Raw genomic sequence first — 17235 nt, 5'->3', positions numbered from 1 at the left:
TAGCACTGTTATATGTAATAACACTGGTATGACAAGTGGCAATTTAACCCAGTGTTCTACCACGTTGCACTCCTTTGGTTGTTTTGAAAATAAATGACTAGAAAGTTGACAACAAGCAAAACATCACTGTATTGCTGTAAATCTCAAAAGGTAATTCAACTGACGTAAAAAGTACAAAGAGGAATATATTATATTCATTAAGTTAGTCTAACTTAATAAAATAGCTTTGAATTTTTATATACTTCACAAGTCTCATGGGTCACAAGAACAAATTTGGGCTGGTGCCGCAGCTCACTAGGCTAATCCTCCACATGCAGCACCAGCACACTGGGTTCTAGTCCCGGTTGGGGCACCAGATTCTGTCCTGGTTGCTCCTCTTCCAGTCCAGCTCTCTGCTGTGGCCCAGGAGTGCAGTGGAGGATGGCCCAAGTCCTTGGGCCCTGCACCCGCATGGGAGACCAGGAGAAGCACCTGGCTCCTGGCTTCGGATCAGCGTGGTGCGCCGGCCGCAGTGCGCCACTGGAGCAGCCATTGGGGGATGAACCAACGGAAAAAGGAAAACCTTTCTCTCTGTCTCTCTCTCTCTCACTAACCCTCTGCCTGTCAAAAAAAAAAAAAATTTGATGAAAACAAGCTGAGCTGATACTAAAAACAGAGTATTATGACGGATAATTTCAGCATGTAGCTGCCAAGAATGTGCAGGTCAAAAAAAATTGGCAAAAAGAGGATTTGTAAAATAAAATTTAACAAGTAAGCCCTCTAATACAGCTTTAGGAAAAAAAAAAAAACTATACTTTCCAAAAACAAATTTTGTGAATGTTAAATCACTGATCAGAATGAAATATTGAAATTATGGGGGCCGACTCCGTGGCGCAGTAGGCTAATCCTCTGCCTGCGGCGCTGGCATTCCATACGGGCACCAGTTCTAGTCCTGGCTGCTGCTCTTCCAACCCAGCTCTCTGCTATGGTCTGGGAAAGCAGTAGAAGATGGCCCAAGTTCTTGGGCTCCTGCACCCTCATGGGAGACTGGGAAGAAGCACCTGGCTCCTGGCTTCAGATCGGCACAGCTCTGGCCATTGCAGCCATTTGAGGAGTGAACCAATGGAAGGAAGACCTTTCTCTCTGTCTCTCCGTCTCACTGTCTGTAACTCTACCTCTCAAATAAATAAATAAAATCTTAAAAAGAAATTATGACAGAAAATAGAATGTACTTATATGGCAAACTTCCAATAGTTTATAGAAAAATGGAATTAAAAGGTAAATGTTTTGATATAAAATAAAATTGCAGCCGGTGCATTGGCTCACTTGGCTAATCCTCTGCCTGCAGTGCTGGCACCCCGGGTTCTAGTCCCTGTTGGGGTGCCGGGTACTAGTCCTGGTTGCTCCTCTTCCAGTCCAGCTCTCTGCTGTGGCCCAGGAGGGCAGTGGAGGATAGCCCAAGTGCTTGGGTCTCTGCACCCACATGGGAGACTGGGAGAAAGCACCCGGCTCCTGACTTCAGATCGTCACAGCGCCAGCTGGAAGGAAGACCTTTCTCGCTGTCTCTCTCTCACTGTCTATAACTCTCTGTCTCTTTCTCACTGTCTAACTCTGCCTGTCAAAAAAATTTTTAAAAATTGCAATTCATTTATATTTTTTCATAACAAATTTTTCATGAAATTCTGTAAACATCCCTTACATACATGGATTTCAAAATTCTATTTTCTGTTAACTTATATGAAGTACTCTTGTACACATTTATGTAAAATATAGAAATACATTTTAGAGGTTTGCTAAATTGCTACTCAGAAAATTTATAGTATCAGATGCATTTTTCTGAAAATTCTGAAACAGTAAGATTTCATAAAATAATCAAATTGAAACAAAATAAATTTTTAAATATGTAAGAAATTATGAATAAATTAAGAAATGGATAATTTAAATGATACCTACAGTCAACAAATTTTTCCAAATTAAAACATCTTTTTCTTGTGTTCCTTCTTACCTTTATTTATATATAATTTCACATTCTAGTAATTACATTCACTTTCACAAATGTAGCTTTAATGCTAAAAGTTTATTAGATTCTAAAATTGTAATTGTTTTCCTCCTATATCCTCCAGTGAAGGAATTATCTCTTGTTTTTCCAGATTCTAGATACTGTGAGCTAACATTGGTTCATGATCTTTGAGCTTCAAAGGACAGGCATCACTACACATTTTTTCTTTTTCATTATAGCATTTTCTCTGACTCCTTTCCCCGTGCTTGTAAAGCCCTGTGGTTACATTAGAACCACCAAATAATCCAGGATAGTCTTCCCATGTTAACCTGCTTAACATCTTCAGAATGCCTTGGGATTGGGTATATAAGGAATACGATTGAAAAAATAACAGACATATATAGCAAATCTGTGAGTATCATCATAATGAATGAGGAAGTGGTGAAATGTTTCTAAGATACAGAGAAAGACAAAGATGTGCACTCCCACCACCATCATGCATGGTAGTGGAAGTCCTGGCCAGAGCAGTCAGACTATAAATAAAACTGAGGGACATCCAAATTGAAAAAAGAGGAAGTTAAATTGCCACTGAACATCAAAAGATTCCACCAAAAATATATTAGAACTAGTTAACTGAATTCAGTAAATTTTCAGGTTAAACATAAAAATAAGATTTTTATATTCTAATAGTGAATTACTGGAAAAGCCAACAAAAATCCATTCCATTTATAATAGCTACATAAGAATAATATACATAGAATATATTTAACAAAAATCTGAAAATATTTAGAATGAAAAATATAAATCATTGAAAGGAATAGAACACAAAATTAGACATTGTATAATTAGCACTGTTAAAATATACTGCCCAAAGCAGTCTATAGATCAAATGCAATCTCTGTTAAAATATCAGTGACATCTTTAGAAATATTTTTTAAAGTTCTAAAATATGTATGGAACCAAAGAAGACTCCAGGTAGACAAATCAATATTGAGGGAAAGAGAATAGCTTTGAAAGCATCATACTACCCAACTTCAGAATATGCTACAAGATTTAGTAACCAAACCACACGGACTTACAGAAAAGCAGGCACATGAAAGAGTGGAACAGGAGTGAGAAAACAATAGAAAATATGTCTCTGCCTCAACATCCAGGTAACTTTCAGCAAAAGTGCTTAGTGCTCCTAATGGGGAAAATGCAAACTCCTTTTAAATACTGCCGGGAAAATGGATATCAACATGCATAATAATGAAATTAGCTTCTTGGTTATCACCTTATACAAAAATTAAAATGGACCAAATAGTTAACTGTAAGAGGTAAAATGACAAATGTAAAGGAAGGGGCAGTGAGGTAAGCTGTCATTTGAGATATCCTACATCAAGTTGTCAGTTTTTAGTCTTGGCTACTCTTCTGATTGGCCTCCTTCTATATGCCTGGTAAGACCATGGGTGATTGCTCAAGTACTTGGGTTCTGCCACCTAGATGGCAGATCTGGGTGACATTCCAGGTTCCTGACTTCAGCCTGGCCTAGTCCTGGCTATTGCAACATTTTAGGAGTGAACCAGTAGATAAGAGATCTCTTTCTCACTTTGCTATCAAAAAATGAATCTTTGTAAAATCTTAAGGGGAAATCTTACATTTTAAGCAACGATATTGTTATGTAAAACTCCAAAGGGACAGGCAACAAAAGCAGATGCAAATAAGCCTACATAAAATTAAAAAAAAAAAAAAGCCTTTGCACATCAAATGAATCAACAGAGCCAAGAGAGTACCTTCAGAATGAGAGAATGTATTTGCAAACGATACATCTGATAAGGAGTTATTTTTCAAGATATGTAAGCATTTGAAGGAAGTGAATGACAAACATAAAACCTGATATAAAAATGACCAAATGTTTTAATATGCCATTTTAAGACACAAATAACTAACAGATGATAAAACATCTAATATCATCATTATGGAAATATGAATCAAGTCTACCTTGAGATATCTCATTAGAATGATTAGTATCAGAAAATCACATGTTGATGAGGGTGTGGGAAAGGAACCATTATACATTATTGGATGGAATAGAAGTTAGTATAGCCTCCATGGAAAACAGTATTGAGGCACCCAGACACCACCAGTGACTCCTGTGGTTGGCAGGTGGTGGGGAAGCCATTTTCCCAGAGCAAGGTGAGGGGAATCTGCAGAAGCCCATGCTCCACTGGTGATCTTATCAAGAGGATAATCTCACAGTTCTCACTGTCTTATAGTCTGGGCTGATGAACTGGTTGGGGACAGAATGCCCATTGTGAAAGGAGGGCACATTGCTTCCTGTCCCTTCCCTCACCAAGGTCCTGGTGACCAGAAGAGGAGTCCCATCTTCCCAGAATAAGATGAGTGGTACTGCTGCAGCCTGCTCTTTTGTGGATTTTGTCAGAGAGAGAAAGCTGGTCCCCACTGGTTCAGGTGGGTGAACTGACAGGGGCAGGGTGCTCACACTCTATGAATGGAGGACACATTGCTTCCCTCCCCTCCAGGTGACCAGAAGGTGACATCTCACCTTCCCAGAAGAAGGTAAATAGAAGCTGCTGTGACCCATTGTGCCTCCGGTGGATTTTTTCAGGGATAAATCTGAACTCCTCACTGATTTGAATCTGGCCTGGTGAGTTGATGAGGAGCTGACATGCCCTTGGCATTATTCCTGACCCTCTTTCTACAAAAGCATTGAACTCAGCTTGCCAAGGTGGACCACTAACTAACCTCTCTTGGGGAAGTGGCTGGCTCCAGTACAGGACAGCTCTCTCTTTGGATGGAGAGTCTTGTGAGGCAGACCGTGGATCTCTTTCATCCTGTAACTGGGAACCCTATACCATGTTACTGGGAGTCCTGTGACTTTGTGATTGGCTGGGAAACTGATAAGGGAGTGTGGATGCGTCTTTGAACAGTTACTGAGTGAAACTCCAGAAGCTCAGAATTCCCAAAGTGCTGAAAATTGACATCAGAGAGGGCTCCATGCTCACACTATAAATTCTTTGTACAGTTCATGTGCCTGAGTAGGGTTCAGCTAAAGTGAGCTCACCCTAAGCAGTCAGTTCATGTTGTCACAGAGAAGGGCAGAGGTAGTAATGGCACCAGATGGGATCATCATCCCCTCTCCCCTACTGACTACAGCGATCTACCAGGTACAACTTAGGTGCCACCTGAACTTTTGCCCTCTCAACATACACTGACCAGAATACTCTGGCCCCACCCAACATACTGCTGTGGATATGCCCTAAAGGTGAGGGTATTTCTTTATGCCTAGGGGCACATTCTGAAGAACAAAAATTTCAGAGAAGATATCCACAAGTGTTTCTCCAGATACATAAAAATAAGTGTAGAAAAATAAGCAACATGAACATGGAAAACAACATGGCTCCATAAAAGGAACATAATACATCAGTCTTAGATTGTGAAGAGATTGTGAAGATGGGGGACAGCACCGTGACTCACTTGGCTAATCATCCACCTGCAGTGCCGGCATCCAATATGGGCACCAGATTCTAGTCCCAGTTGCTCCTCTTCCAGTCTAGCTCTCTGCTGTGGCCCGGGAAAGCAGTGGAGGATGGCCCAAGTGCTTGGGTGCCTGCACCCGCATTGGAGACCAGGAGGAAGCACCTGGCTCCTGGCTTCAGAATGCCATAGTTCTGGCCACAGCAGCCAAATATTTGGGGGTGAACCAACGGAAAGAAGACCTTTCTCTCTGTCTCTTTCTCTTTCTCTCTCTCTCACTGTCTAACTCTGTCAAAAAAAAAAGATTGTGAAGATGATATTGATAAAATACCTAAAAAGGTATTAAAAATGATTTAAGTATTCAAAAACACAGAAAAGCAATTATGTGAGGTAAACAAATTTTTGAATTACAAAGACGATAAATTGTGGGAAATAAAAATATTAAAATTCAACTGAAGTGTTAAAATGAATAATTCAATATTTGAAATAAAAAATACAATGGAACACTTAAACAAAAACTTTGGTGAGGCAGAAGAAAGAATATCCAAGACAGAAGGCAAAGCTTTACAATATATCAGATAAGGGGGAAAAAAGGAAATACACATTCTCTCCTCAGTGCATATAACGTTGCCTAGGATGTGTCATATAGTAGGCCATTAAAAAGCTCTCAACAAAACCAAACCGTGTATCATTTCTGATTACAATTGAATGAAACTGGAAATTAACATATAAGCAACTCTAGAAAATATAAAGACATGGAGACTGAACAACATGCTCCTGAATGAACAGTGTAACACAAAAGAGATCAATAGAGAAAAGAATTCTTGAAACACATGAAGATAACAACTGAACATATCAAAGCTTAAGGAACACAGCAAAAATTAGTGCCTACATAAAGAAATTGGAAAGAGATCAAATAAATTATCTGACCGCACATCTCAAGGACATAGAAAAACAACAAACTGAACACTATATTAACAGAAAAAAGAAAATAGTAAAGTGAAAAATTACAAAAGGGTGTAATAAAGAGTTGTTTTTTTAAAGAGTTGGTAAACCATTGGCCAAATTAAAAAAGTGAGAGAAGACTCAAATTAATAAAATCAGAGATGAAAAGGAGATGTTACAACTGCTACTAAAATAAAAAGAATCCAATTCATTCTCCTGCCCCAATGGTCATTGCAGCCAAATGCCTCACCCATCTGACAGCCTAATCCCACTTCTCTTCTCTCCAGCTTCGTGCGGCCCCATCTCTCTCCCACCTGGTGGCATCTGCTTGCTTGCCTCCTCGTCTTCAGCCTGACCAAGCAGCTCGCCCTGCTGCACCAATGAGACAAGGAGTTCATGTGGGCCCTGAAAAATGGAGACTTGGACAAAATGAAAGACTCTGTGGCCAAGGGAGAAGATGTCAACAGGACACTAGAAGGTGGAAGGAAGCCTCTTCATTTTGCAGCAGGTTGTGGGCAGCTTGAAATCCTGGAATTTCTGCTGCTGAAAGGAGCAGATATCAATACTCCAGATAAACATCGTATTACTCCTCTTCTGTCTGCTGTATATGAAGGTCGTGTTTCCTGTGTGAAATTGCTTCCGTCAAAGGGTGCTGATAAGACTGTGAAAAGTCCAGAAGGACTAACCACCCTTGAAGCCACTGACAACCAGGCAATCAAAGCTTTTCTCCAGTGATGGGCTGATAATGCGGGAGGAATGACTCTCCTGTGGCCTCCTACTGATGCCTGTCTGTCACTATCTGCCAGATTCTTCAGCTAAGTACTTTATGAGGGGTGAGGGGAGAGATACATGCATAACAAATCAGACTACTAGAAAAAATAAAAAGAAACAATGTTTTGGAGGAGAAGGAAGAAAACATGGTCAGGCTTTCTAGGATTCCTGATCAACTTAGCCTCTTTTCCTTTGCTAATGAACTACACAGTTTATAACCCCAGGGAGAGCAAAGACAAAATATACCAGGAACATTTGACCTTTTCAGCTCCTTAGCTAGTGTGTTAATTAGTTTGTGTTGGAAGTCTAATTATACAAAGGCCTATTCCTAGCTGCAAGCAGTAGTGGCTGCTGCAGTGTAAACTTAGTGTGCTGAGGTAAGCAATTAGCTATAGCCTTCTGCCTTAAGAATGCACTCTCCTGGGGACTCCTTGGCACTGTTAAGAGTGCTGCCTGTGGTAAGTGACCAAAGTTTTCCTCAGTGACCTCAAGCTTTATGTGAAAGCTCAGTTAAGGTGAGGAGGGGCACACTCCTAAATTACTGGGTGACTGAACTTTGGATTTTCTCTCCCCTTTCACATGGATTTGATGTCTCATTAGATAAAACTGACTAGTTTTATTTATAAAATCCTAAATTTTAGACGTCTAAAGGAGAAATCATTCGAGTATGCATATTTTTTCTTCTCTAGATTCAGACATTTATATAACATTGAAACACTTTCAAACTCCTGCTGGTAGTTAAAGGGGATTTAAAAATAGAATCATAGCCAATGTGTTTTTTTTTTATTTGACAGAGTTAGATAGTGAGAGAGAGAGATAAAGAGAAAGGTTCCAATGTGTGTTAGTATCATATAAAGAGATAAGAGTTGTGTTAGTACCTTATGGATTTTTTTTTATTTCCTGTTTGAATGGATTGACCTCAGATACTTTGGAGAATCAGGGACCATCGTTTGGAATGCCTGTCTCAGACCTGTCTTGGATGCTGATTATTTAGTGTGTCAAAGCTATCACTGGGATAAGATTTACTGTTTGGACAAATTTAACCACATCCCTTCAAAGATGTCCTTGTTAACCAGGTTTCCATGAGTTATAGGTTTCTACTGAACATATGCCAACCCGCCTACATATATTTAATGGCCTTTTTATAAATCATACATTGCATAAAATGTGACAACTTCAAAATATACTCATATTGTGTTCTTAGAATACAATGCCCTAAAATGATGATATTATGACCTGACTGGAGAAAGTTTAGGCACGTCTCAAAATATTTATTTCATAGGCAGTACAATTAATTCAAATATATACCCTTAGATTGGTTATCTTGAATTTAAAATATTAAGATTCCTTTGCTATGTAAGCTTACTGAAATTATTGGAGTTTTTCTTTAAGGCCAACTCATGCAATAATTGAATGTACCTCAAGTTTTAAAAGAAGCAGGGAGGAAGCTAAATTTAGGGACTTATATTCAGATTGTAGATAATTAAGAATTAATGATTTTTAAAGCAATGTAGCATTCATTCTACATCAGGGTTAAACCATGATCAAAAATGGTCAGTTTGGCTTATAGCAAGTTTTACTGATCAGTTACTAATTGACTGGTTGGCATGTCTGTCGGGGGAGGGGGGGAGTTGGTATGGGTGTATATGGGTTTTTCCCATGAAAACTTTTTTTAATCCTCTGGCTTTTTCACTTACAACTAACCTAGCCCTGTAGTTTTCTCATATCCAAGAATACAATCACAAAAGGGTGTTTAAATACTTGGATATATTTGGCTAGTTCTGATAACAATGCAGCCTATTAGAGTTGGACATCTTCATTGAACCTGGAGGGCATTCTGTAAGTCTATAACTACCAACATAGTGCACCAGGGTATCTTTGTTCCACCTCTTGGCAAAATACTACTCAAAAGGCTTGAGTTTTTCCCTTTGCTTTCCAAGTATTTTCCTGTAGTTGGCTATTGTAGAGAGTATGTTGTCCTATCATTCCTAAACTTGGTTTGCTTTCTATGTAAATATTATAGGGAAACCATTGGGATTCTTTGTATAGTTTGTCCTGATCTGATGTTCCTTCTAATGCAGTAGAGGCTATCTCACTTTCCCTCTTCTATCTCAGCCATTTTATAAACCCCATAATTATGAAGCAATTGCCTGAGAAAATAACGTATAAGGATTGAATAGTATAGACTAAGGTAGTTTACACTTTTTTAAGTAGGTTATTTATAATCTATTTCTGAACCACTTGGCAGAGAAATTCACAATACTTAATGTTCATATTTTGAGTAAAGGAATCTAAAATTTTCTGCTTTTTGGTACTACATGCATTAGCAAAAGGTTAAGTAAGTTTTGTTCTCCACTAAAATACTATTTAACATCTCAGAAAAGATCTGCATGTTCCGTAGTTTTGTATTAAATCAGTTATTTCATATGCACTAGCTCAAGTAAAAACAGGTGGTTTACCTATTGACTAGTGTACTAACAAGGCCCCTCTTGCAGTTATAGTTCATATACAACACCTGAATAGTTATAGTTCGTATGCAACACTAAGTAGTTGTTAACCTTTCTGAACCCATTGAAGCATTTCACTAAGATCTGTAACCAGACAAGGATACTGATTTTCACCATTGCAATTCAATATAGTTCTTTAAGTTTTCAGCCAGAGCCATTGGGCAAAAAAAGAAAGGGATACATATCAAAGAGGAGGAAGTCAAATTATCCCTGTTTGCATATCTCACACACACACACACACACACACACACACACATTTATATGTCAAAAGACTACACTAAGAAATAATTGGAACTTATGTTCAGTAAAATTGCAAGATACAAAATCACACAGAAATCAATAGCTGGTAATGCACAGAAGATATGCACAGAAAATATTATGGCTGAGAAAGAACTTTTATAACAGTACCATTCACCATAGCAACAAAAATTCACTTGGAATAAATTTAATCAATGATTTTATTTTTTTTTTCATTTTTTAAACCTTTTATTTAGTAAATATAGTTTTCCAAAGTACAGTTTATGGATTACAATGGCTTTTCCCCCATAACTTCCCTCCCACCCGCAACCCTCCCATCTCCCACTCCCTCTCCCATTCCATTCACATCAAGATTCATTTTCAATTATCTTTATATATAGAAGATGGATTTACTATATATTAAATAAAGATTTCATCAGTTTGCACCCACCCAGAACATAAAGTGTAAAATACTGTTTGAGTACTAGTTATAGCATTAATTCACATTGGACAACACATTAAGGATAGATCCCATATGAGGAGTATGTACACAGTGACTCCTATTGTTGACTTAACAATTTGACACTTTAAATATCTCTATAATGAAAATTGCAAAACATTAAAGAAATAGAAGAAGACACAAAGAATAGGAAGATCATCCATGTTTGTTAATTAGAAGGATTAATAACAAATGCATGTAATATCCAAAGCAATTTACAAATTCATTGCAACACTTATCAAAATACCAAGGAAATTCTTCACAGATCTAGAAAAAAACAATGCCAAAATTCATATGAAAACACAAGAGACCTCAAAGAGTTAAAGTAGTCAGCAAAAACCTGTAGGTATCACAGTACTAGATTTCAAGTTAAATATGGGCAGTTAAAATCAAAGCAGCCTAATACTGCCACAAGAATATACATGTAGCCCAATGGAACAGAATAGAAATCCCAGAAATGAATCCCCTTACCTACAACCAAATAATTTGTGACAAGAGGGCTAATATCAATCCTTGAAGATAGGACAGTCTCTTCAACAAGTGGTGCTGGGAAAATTGGATCCCTGCATGCAGAAGTGTGAAATAAGACCCCTACTTTACACCTTACATGAAAATCAAAGTGAATCAAGGATCTAAATCTATGGCCTGATGATACTCCAAACTGCTAGAGGAAAGCATCAGGGAAACTCTGTAAGACACGGACATAGGCAAAGACTTCTTGGAAAATACCCAAAAGTATAGGCACTAAAAGAAAAAATAGACAAAAGCTTCAGTAGTGGGCCGGCACTATGTTGTAGCGGGTAAAGCCACCACTTTCAGTGCCAGCATCCCATATGGGCACCAGTTTGAGACCCAGCTGTTCCACTTCCTAACCAGCTCTCTGCTGTGGCCTCAGAAAGCAGTAGAAGATGGCTCAAGCCCTTGGGCTCCTGCACCCATGTGGGTGACCCAGAAGAAGCTCCTGGCTCCTGGCTTTGGATCAACACAGCTCCAGCCATTATGGCCAACTGGGGAGTGAACCAGCAGATGGAAGACCTCTCTATCTTTGACTCTCTTTCTCTGTGTAAGTCTGACGTTCAAGTAAAATAAATAAATCTTAAAAAAAAAAAAGCTTCAGGATTGCAAAGGAAACACCCAACAAAGAGAAGAAGGAACAAACAGATTGTGAGAAAATATTTCCAAAGTGTGCAACTGATGAAGGATTAATATCCAGGTTGTATAAAGAACTCAAGATATTCAACAATAAAAAAAAAAGAATCCAGTCAAGAAATAGTCAAAGGACTGAACAAGCATTTTTATTGCATTTATTGCAAATGTTCACAATAGTTAAGATACGGTATCAACCCAGATGCCCATCAACTAGTGACTCAATAAAGAAAATGAAGTATATATGTTCTTTGGAATACTACTCAGCCATAAAAAATATGAACTCCTGTCTCTTGCAAGAAGGAATGCAACTGGAAACCATTATATTTAGTGAAAGAAGCCAGTCTTTGAGACAAATATCATGTCTTTGATATGTGGCAGTTAACATAGAATACAAAACTATATATTAATGAAGTGGACACGTGATATGATTATTGCTTTTTAATCTCTGTTTATACTGCAGTTCAGCTGTGGTCTTCCTATCTTCTATTGAATTTTATGTTTAGTGATAAATTTAAGCCTGTGATTATACAGCGGAATAAAATTACATCTTTGCCTAAATTAATAAAAGAAAAACGGAAGGAGGGGAATTAGAGGAATAGGTGGAGGAATGGAAGTATGGTTATCTTCTTATAATCGTAACTTCTCATCAAATAAAAATTTTATGCCCTATTTTGTCATGTTTTCCTTGAAATTATCTAAATGAAAAGTTCTATATATTTTAGGCCAGCAATGGAGCATGTTTAAACCAATAAGTCTTGTCATGAATACCTTTGTGACAAAGAACCCAGCATTTGCTTGGCAGCTTCGGACAAAACTGGATAATAAAATCTTCATTTTGCAGGCTGAAATCTATTTACTGCCAACTTTCACTCTATAGTTGGCATCTAAGCACTGTCTAATCTATTCACATTGGAACCCGCAACTGTCTCCATCTCATTAAGTATGTCTTCTTGCTTTATGTGGAAATGGGATTCTAGTTGCCAGTGACTGTTCTGGTGGTTTTTGCAAACTCTGATCACAGAAACTTATGTTTTACTGGACTGCTGTAAATGCCTTTTACTGTTGACATATTTTTAAAATTTTTCTGAGTTTTTTTTTTGTCTTTTTTTTAAGGATTTGTTTATTTGAGAAGCGAAGTTATAGAGAAGGAGAAATGGAAAGTGAGAGATCTTCCAAATGCTGGTTCATTCCCAAATGGCAACAGTTGAAGCTGGAATATACCAAAGCCAGGAGCCAGGAGATTCTTCTGGGTCTTCCATGTGGGTGCGGGGGCCCAAGGAGTTGGACCATCTTCCTCTGCTTTTCCAGATGCATTAGCAGGGAGGTGGATTGGAAGAGGAGCAGCCAGGACTTGAACCAGTGCTCATATGGGATGCTGGTGCTGCAGTCCATGGATTAACCTGTGACACAATGATGGTCCCTGAGGTGTTTTTTTTCTTTCTCTTTTTCCTTGATTCTTTTTTTTAATTTCTTTTTTTATTTTTTATTTTTTTTTTTGACAGGCAGAGTGGACAGTGAGAGAGACAGAGAGAAAGGTCTTCCTTTGCCATTGGTTCACTCTCCAATGGCTGCCACGGCCGGCTCGCTGCGGCCGGCGCACTGTGCTGATCCGATGGCAGGAGCCAGGTACTTATCCTGGTCTCCCATGGGGTGCAGGGCCCAAGCACATGGGCCATCCTCCACTGCACTCCCTGGCCACAGCAGAGAGCTGGCCTGGAAGAGGGGCAACCAGGACAGAATCCGACACCCCAACCGGGACTAGAACCCGGTGTGCCGGCGCCACAAGGCAGAGGATTCGCCCAGTGAGCCGCGGCGCAGGCCTCTTTCCTTGATTCTAATAGAACATACACACCCATGAGTTGACAGCTTGGGAGACATAACGACAGTTATATCCTAAACTTCTATGGCTCAAGAGGAAATCTTTTTTTTAAAAAAAAAGCTTTTATTTAATTAATACATATTTCATATGTATGGCTTTAGTAATAAAACAGTTATACCTGTAACCAAATATTATAGACCCACATATTGCTACCTTGTCTCATCTATGGACAGTAAAACAATTACATTTTACTGCTGGTAAAAATTCACAAAGAAGCAAATTGACAACAAAATCCTCAATATTTACTTTTGAACTACATTTTATTCTAATGATTGATAAATGTTGCAGTCTGTCCAAACCTACACAGACCATAAGACTTTGAAAAGGCAGGTTTACATTACTTTGCTTTTTTGTCAGAAAATTGCCTTTTTCAAATAGGTTCTCAACCAAAAAAAAGTGCTGATAGATTGGAAACAAGAATTTAGTGACAAAATAAGGTAACAAAGCAGACAATTTTATAGGATAGCTGATGGCCTAAGAGCTCACAAATCCATGTAAATATAAGATGCATTGAACTGAAAAACTCTGCAGTTTACATTGGCTACAAAATCACAAGGATCAGTAAAATTATGTTAGCACACATAGCAAACATTGTGATATGGGTTTGATCAGAGCACTGTGCTGGCTTGATTCTATTTGGGATGTGTTCATCTATTTACATGTTTTCTAATTTCAAAATTAAAGCTAAAGTCTTTACTTTGAGTATTGGAAAATTATTTTCCTAGAAGCCTTTCTACATTAATACAAGTGATTGAATTATTCATAACAATAATGAATTATATAATTCTCCATCTAAAGAGTTTCATTTCTCCAACCATTGCAAATACTTTAGGTAGAAATGAAGTGTTTTGTTGAAACACAGAAGCATTTTTTTTTAAAAAAGATTTATTTATTATTTACTTGAAACTCAAGAGTTACACAGAGAGAGGAGAGGCAGAGAGAGAAAGAGGTCTTCCATCCACTGGTTCACTCCCCAGTTGGCTGCAATGGCCGGAGCTATGCCGATCCGAAGCCAGGAGCCAAGAGCTTCTTCCGGGTCTCCCACATGGGTGCAGGGGCCCAAGGACTTGAGCCATCTGCTACTGCTTTCCCAGGCCACAGCAGAGAGCTGGATCAGAAGTGGAGCAGCCGGGACTCAAACCAGTGCTCATATGGGATGTTGGCACCGCAGGCAGCGACTTTACCCTCTAAGCCACATCACCAGCCCTAACAAAGAAACATTTTCACAATAAAAATGGCAAGCTTCAGATAACCAGCTTCAAGATTTAGCTCAAAACAAGAAAACTCATGGGCTTATCAAAGCATACAGAAATGATATATGACAGATGCAGGAGTCAAGTAATAAACAACCATAAGCCCTGAATAACAAAAGGCTTATAAGAATCAGCACAGGTTTCTATTATATGGCGTCTTTATGTATCTTCTGATTGCATATGGAACATTATCTATTTATTTGCATTTAAAACATTTTTTAATTTTAAGACATTTAAAAAAGCAACATATATGTATAAAATTTTAATTAAATACAATTAAATTTCAAAACACTCGTAAGGGTGTGCTTAAGAGCTAAACTTTGCTAACATTTTGATGAAATATTTCCAAATGTTTCCTAAACAATTATATGAAAACAATTTAAACATTACATTATAAGGCATATATTTTTAAAAATTCATGTTTTTGTTCATAGCTATTATAAGAGATCTATGAATGGTTCCTAAAATATAACATTAAGGGTCATATATATTCCATTTCTAGAATTATTTAATTAATCAATATTTACATATCAGTAACCTGATAATATTTATTAACTGTTAGAAACCAGAACTTTAACAATAGAGAAAAAGTTCTCAATGCTCTAAATTAAATCTTGCTTTTGTTCACTTCTGTAAGCAGTTTGAATGACTTATATGATGCCCTCCAGGAAGCAGAATTTTTAACATCAGTTTGTCAATTATTCTCTCTTTCCTTTTCAAACAGTCTAGTTAAGAAATGGACAAGGACATGAACAGTCACTTTTCAAAGAATGAAATTCAAATGACCAAAAGGCACATGAAAAAATGCTCAAGATCATTAGTCATCAATGAAAGGGAAGTGGAGGCCACAATGAGGTTTCACCTCACCTTGGAAGAAATAGCTATCAACCAAAGGTCAAAAAATGATAAATGCTGGTGAGCATGTAGGGAAAGAGGTCCCTTGGTGTATACTGTTGGTTGGAATATAAACTAGTGCAGCTGTTGTGGATGACAGTATGGTGATTCCTCAGAAATCTGGAAGTGAATGTACCATATGACTGAGCCATTCCACTCCTGGATATTTACCCAAATGAAATGAAATCAGCTTATGAGTTAGTTGTACCTCCATGTATATTGCAGCTGAATACATGATAACCAAGATGTGGAATCAACCCAAGATGTCCATCAGCTGATGACTGGATAAAGAACATGTGATATATATACACTATGGAAAATTACTCAGTCTTTTTTTTTTTTGACAGGCAGAGTGGACAGTGAGAGAGAGAGAGAGAGAAAAAGGTCTTCCTTTGCCATTGGTTCACCCTCCAATGGCTGCCGCGGCCGGCGCACCGCGCTGATCCGAAGGCAGGAGCCAGGTGCTTCTCCTGGTCTCCCATGGGGTGCAGGGCCCAAGCACTTGGGCCATCCTCCACTGCACTCCCTGGCCACAGCAGAGAGCTGGCCTGGAAGAGGGGCAACCAGGACAGAATCTGGTGCCCCGACCGGGACTAGAACCCAGTGTGCCGGCGCCACAAGGGGAAGGATTAGCCTATTAAGCCGCGGCACTAGCCCATTACTCAGTCTTAAAAAGGAATGAAATCCTGTCTTTTGCAACAAAATAGATGCAACTGGAAACCACTATGCTTGGTGAAATAAACCAGTCTCCCAAAGACAAATAAATGTTTTCTTTGATATATAGTAATTAATATAGAATAAAAATATAGGAACAAAATGGACATCTTGTGATTGAATTATTTTTTTTAGTTCTTGTACATTCCTGAGGAACTGTAGTCTTTCTATTTTTTACTTGTTGAATATTGTGGCTAGTGCTTCATTAAGCTTATGGTTATAGAATGGACTGAAATTATGTTTTTATAAAAATTAAAGAAAAGAAAGAAAGTACAGAAGTGGATGGGGCAGAAAAAGGGAGGGAAGTATGGATATCATCTTGGAATTGTGCCTATGAAATACATGAAATTTGTTTTCTTTATATTAATAAAAATTTAACAAAGGTAAGTAGAAAAATCACTGTTCCTCAAGAATATGAATAGTGGCTATAAACAATAATCAAATCTCAAGGTGTCAACAGTACTAATATAGATTACATTTTCTTTGTACTGTGTATATTCATTAACTACTATTCAGGGAAAACATATGGTGTTTGTCTTTTGGGGACTGGCCTCTTGCACTAAGATGGTGGTCTCCAATTCCTTCCATTGTGTTTGAAAATACAGGATTTCATTCTTTTTATGGCTGAGTAGTATTCCATCATGTAAGTATACCATCATTTCTTTATCTGTTTATCAGTTGATGGGCATCTGAGTTGATTCCATATCTTAGCGATCATGAATTCACATGCTATAAATTTGGGGATACAGATAATTTTCATATACTGATTTCATTTCCTTTGGGTGAATTCCCAGGAGTGGGATGGCAGGTCATATGGTAGATCTACTTTCAGATTTCTGAGAAATCTTCATCTTCTCTTCCATAATGATTGTACTAGTTTACGTTCCCACCATCAGGGCATTAGGGTGCCTTTTTCCCACATCCTTGTCAGC

At 38.1% G+C, this 17235-nt stretch overlaps 1 pseudogene; it reads left to right on the top strand.

The window, feature by feature from the left end:
* Positions 1-6790: 6790 nt before the first annotated feature.
* LOC149121684 (myotrophin pseudogene) lies at positions 6791-7135 on the top strand (annotated as a pseudogene).
* The last annotated feature ends 10100 nt before the right edge of the window (positions 7136-17235 follow it).

This window comes from Oryctolagus cuniculus, chromosome 16 (assembly GCF_051225735.1).
Source record: "Oryctolagus cuniculus isolate XC-2025 breed Fujian yellow rabbit chromosome 16, ASM5122573v1, whole genome shotgun sequence".
NCBI classification, from domain to species: Eukaryota; Metazoa; Chordata; class Mammalia; order Lagomorpha; family Leporidae; genus Oryctolagus; species Oryctolagus cuniculus.
The sequence above is the reverse complement of the archived record's forward strand: the minus strand, read 5'-3'. Positions and strand labels throughout refer to the sequence as shown.